This window comes from Apium graveolens, chromosome 9, assembly GCF_009905375.1.
Source record: "Apium graveolens cultivar Ventura chromosome 9, ASM990537v1, whole genome shotgun sequence".
NCBI classification, from domain to species: Eukaryota; Viridiplantae; Streptophyta; class Magnoliopsida; order Apiales; family Apiaceae; genus Apium; species Apium graveolens.
The window spans coordinates 154987729-154993306 of record NC_133655.1 but is presented as its reverse complement, the minus strand read 5'-3'; positions in this window follow the sequence as shown (position 1 = coordinate 154993306).

The window sequence follows — 5578 nt, the reverse complement described above, 5'->3', positions numbered from 1 at the left end:
ATCAAGAAAGAAAGAACCCATAACATAATGTAGTGGAAAATGAGGATTTTAACGTATAAGATAACCCCGATTATGGGAGAAGGTTGGAACATTTCATACTGAGAAAACAGAAGTTGAACAAGATAGGGAGAATCAGGATGGTACTCGTATTGGGCAATTCATGGACCTGCCTAAACAGAACTTATACTATTATCCCCAACCACCACCCTGAGGAAATAATGCGGTGAGAAATTCTTTCAGGACCTTTAAGTCGCTAAGCTCTCAGAGTTCCAAGGAACAGGTTGACCCAGTCGAGGCAAGAGCCTGGCTAAAGGAAATATAGGAATTATTTGAGATTCTAAATGATTGACGAATCACAAAAGACTATTTTTATCACTTACCCTCCTAAGAGAGAGACCACCCGCTGGTGAAAGACCAAGGAAGGCACGGAGCAAGAGATTATAATAAACTGATTTAAGTTCAGTCAATTGTTTTCAGGAAAGTACTTCCCAAGGTTATAGAGATAGAGTAAAAGCTTTAGAGCCAGAACAAAGGCAGACGAGTATGATGAATTGTGAATTTAAGTTGTAAAAGTTGTCAAGATTCGTTCTGAAGACACGAATCCAGAATGACGGAATGTTTGGAATCAATGCTTATGTTGTGTTGGTTCATGAAAAAAAATGATAAGAGAAAGGAATATAACGGCAATAGAGTTTGAGGAATGATAAGGGAGTTGGGTATGAGGAAACCCTAAAGACTCGTAGAAATAGAAATAGAAAAGTATGTAATCGTCAGGATGATGATGATCCACCATGAGTTAAAATTGATGGTTGAAGGCATAAGAGATACATATATTGTACCCCCTTTAAGTTGGGAGGATTCGAGGAAACCTTGAGATAGTTCGAAGGATAAATATCGAGACACGGATAGACTGAGGAGACAAGAAAGTAAGAAATCAGGAAAAAATTGGATGAAGGAAGTGACCTTCAATAATGTGAAATGTAAGACCGGTGGCCCGATACCCAGAAAGGGAGACGCCAGGTATGAGAGATATCCCAACATTGAGATGACTGTTGAGATAAACAACAAAAGTAAATAAGGAATTATTAAAAAGAAGTTCACGTTGAACACGACCAATATCTTCCAGATCATCCATGTGATCATTACCAAATCAGGAAAGAAAAGCGGATAACCATTTTTATCTTTTGGAGGCCATGTGGATTGACCTTAACTTGAATAAGGATGCTATTGTGAAATTCGGTATAGACTATCGAGGTGGAAATGATTGAATAAGATACCCTTATCAGGGATATATGACTTTATTTATCCATGGAAGGATGCTTGTACCTTTTTAAAGGTGGAATTAAGGATAGAACATCGGTAACTTAAAACGAATCCTAGGGGAATGCATAAAGGTTGGCATTTCACCCTTGATAGGGATAGTATGAGTTTTGACAGTATGAATTGGAAAGCATTAAGGTAATAATAACCTTTAAGAATCAGTGGAGAAATTTTTTCAAAAGTATATAGACAATGATTCTAGTATTAGTATATGGTATTTTGATATGCCCTGTATCTAGGGTATACAGGAGGAACGATTCAAGGATAACCTTAGAGGTTTTATAAGGAAAAAGGTAATATTCAAAATTCTCAAGAATAGAAATGTGGATAAAGGAAATATGACGTAATTATAATGATGCCAAGTGGGGCACGTGTTAAACCACGAGAAAGTATGGATCGAACCAGTAATGGTCGAAATTATTCAGGGCAATTAGGACTTAAGATAAAAGATGTTCTAATTATGATTGAGAGTCAGTCATGACAGTGATTAACCTCTAAAGACTGAGGCAACAACTTATGAAAAAATGGTGATTTTTTTTTTACTTATCAGATGTTAAGGAAAACATCTTCACATAAGCTGTGATTGAAATGAGGTAGAAAATTTAGTTGAAGGTGGTTAAAAGACATTGATTATAAGGAACTATTACTATCAGGAAAGGCCAAAGAGGTGGCCGACACTTTAACGGTAAAAGGATAATTGTAGGCGCTTGTGCCAAAGGATACAGTGATGATGGTTAAAAGCTGAAGGTTGTATTATGGTTTGGAAGATTGACATTCCTTCTGATGACTGTGCAATACCCAGCCGTAATAGTAGTTGGTAAAGGTTTAATTCGTGTAATCGCCATGAGCGGGCTATCTATCTCAGAAGATACTATCTTGAGAATAAGCCAGGACCATATTCCAAAAAGGACCAAACAAACCTTTGAGTTAAGTCTTCTATTGAAGGCATATGATTAAGAATGGTATTAACCTGCTATCGTTGCTTTGAGCGAAACTCTTCTGCAATTTTATCTGCTTCATGTCATGTATGTATGTCAGAATCAGGAGTGTTCTTCATGAATCGTGAATGGTGATTATGTTACCTCCTTAGAAGGATTTGATACGACATGTATGGACTTCGTATGGTTAGATATTAAGATTTCATGGAACGTGAATGACGACAGTAGGTCAGTGGTGGACCATAGTAAGGCAGCAATGATTCTGCGAGTAGTGAGCTGATTACAACCGTGAGAGTTGTATTGGAATGGGTGTTGAGATTGAGTACCACTAATCGGGTCGTGGTAGTGTATAAGTTATCATTGATAGACTAATTAAGTAGAGTATCTACCTAGTGAATATTTATTCTTTCTTATCAATAGAGAGTCGTATTATTATACGAGGAAGGTTGCAGTGCAAGCATAGAATTCAAGTAACGATGATGTCTAGAATGAGATCCCAGATTCGATTTTCGATGTCGAGGGAGTTTCAAAGGTAATTGTGTATAAGCTCGAGGAAGAGCATGGGTCCATAGAATGATGGACGGGATAGCAAAAATATTTAGGCACGTGAAATGCGATGCTATAATACTTGATGTTGATATAAATACATATATGTTTTGTTCTTCTATGACAAACCTCTATAGTTCAGAGGTAGATTCCAAGCCAGATATTTTATGGCAATAAAATTTTTTATGAATATACAATTCTCTTCAATTTGTTCTTTTCTCTTCTTTTCATTTCATGTAAGCTGAGAAGAACAACCCTTCCAGAAGGGGAGGTATTGCCGAATGACTATCTATCTGTGTGATAGAAGCCGAGTAGGATACCAGCTATTGTTTAATTGCTTGTTAAGTACTAAAGGCTGGCCACCTTCTGTACTAACTATGCGAGATAACAAGTGTTCATGATCATAGTGATCTCTCAACAAATTCCTTTACTTCTATATGAAGGATTAAGCTTTCGATAATAGAAACAACTGAAAAAGGAGTAATAAAGTGGTGGTAGTATGCGGAATGGGAACACATTCGTGATACTAAGGTTGACGTGGTTATTAAAAGGTTATAGAACGCTAACGAGCAAAAGTATAACCAGTATAATATTAGGAACGGAAGGTGATAGCGATTACGAACTGGAAAAGAATGGGTATTGAGAAGCAAAAGCTTTAATGTTAAAAGCTATAATGAGAGTCTGTGCAATAGACTTGAAAGAAATTAGAATGATCACTTAACACGGATTGAGTTTTCTTACGACAATAGATCATATGTCAGTATTGAGATATCGCCTTATGAAATCCTTGAGGGAAGACAATGTCGATCTCCCTTATGTTAGGATGAAGTTGTAGAGCGCAAGATGCTCGGACCCGCAGTAGTCCAAAGGACCAAGGATATGATAGATCTAATCAGAGGACGGCTGATAGTAGCCCAAGATGGACATGATAAGTATGTTGATTTGACACGAAAGGATAAAGAGTACGAAATAGGGGACCTAGTAATGTTATAGGTATCCCTTGGAAAGGATTGATGAGATTCGGAAAGAAAGGAAAGCTAAGTCTACAATTTGTTGGACCCTTGGATATGTTAAGACGTTTGGGAAGTTAGCATATGAGCTAGCCCTAACCCCGAACATGTAGCAGGTCGTAACGTGTTTCACGTATCAATGTTAAGGAAGTGTAATTCAAATGCCAGATAAATAAAGGCATATGAGCGCATAGATATGCAACCCAACGTAACCTATATGGAGCAACCAGGAAGGGTTATAGAGTGAAAAAGGAACAAGTGCTTAGGAGAAGGATTATCAAACTAGGCAGAGTTTGGTGGTAGAACCACAATGTGGGAAAATTGACTCGAGAGTTAGAAAGTGTAATGCTAAGCAAGTATTCCCATTTGTTTTCTATCTGATTCCGGGACGGAATCCTTTTAAGGAGGGGAGACTGTAATAACCCCAAATTTGGAGAAATTTTAAAACCCTTATGAATAGTGTTTTTGCTGAACGAGAAAACTTTTCATGCCACGCTATGTAGGGGTTCTGTTATTGATCTTATGGGATATTATTAGTACTCTATGTGGTATATAAGTGTATGTAAAGATCGTCAGAATCCAATTTCGAACACTTTGATTTTTCCCGGAAATCCACTAGATACTGAAAGAATTGAGTATAAGGTAACAGGATAAAAAGGATTTAAATTAAAGGATTATAAGAGAGGATCATAAAAGGAATACAATATATTGAGAAAGGTTAAGGGAACCTAAGTAATAAGATCCCGGGTATGATCCCTCAAACGATAAACGAGAACGAAAGATAAGCGAACCGTAAAACAAATAAGTGACCAAGAGACAAGCTTGTACAAGAAGCCAGGGACTGTGACATCATCAAACCACAAGGTGTGGACAAGTGGGAGCATTATGACATGTGCAAGGTGACATAGGCATGACAAGGAAGGAAGGAGATGTGGTGACTTTTTAACCACACAAAACCAAGGGCAACTAGGTAATTCACTAAAGCAAACAACAAAAATCAACCAACCAAGCAAATCATTTCATTTTCATCAAACAAAACACAAAATTCTCTCTTCTCCTTCTTCATGCTCTCGGGTGGTTTCTTAAGAAATGGGAAGTCCAAGCTCCTCCACTTGTTATTTTCCAAGGTAATTATCCTAGCTTCTCCTAGTTAAGTTACATACTTCCTATAAGTTTAACCTTCTAAATCCAAGCCAATCTTTTTCTATAAATCATCAAAGAAGATGGTGAATAGTGTTTTCAAGAACTAAAATTTGTGTTCTTGAAGTTTTGTTTAGATTAAGCTTGGATAAGGACTTTAAAGGTGATTCCAAGCCATCCTCTTGATTCTCCACTCTCCAAGGAAGGTATAAACTACAAACCCTAGCTTTAGTTTTGAGTATTTAGGAATGGTTATGAGTAGTATAGTATATGTGAAGCATGAAACTTGTTTGTTTGAGAGTTTGGGTTGGAATGGTGGTGATTGATTTGTTGAAATCTTAAGATTTGGTTAAAGAATGTAGTATAGTTTAAATTCAAGTTTTAGGAGTAAGTAAATGGATTATAATGAGTTGGTTTGGGGCTGTTGTAATGTATTTTGGATGGAGTTTGGATTGGGTTGTGAATTGGGGTTGGATTGTGGTTGTTTTGAGTTGGTTTAAATTTGGGAAATCGCGTAAACATAGCCGTCGTAATGTCCGATTTACCGTAGACTGTTTTTGTTCTTAACATCAGAACCCTTGAACTCACTGCTAGAATATGACCACTGCCATGTTTAGATAGCTC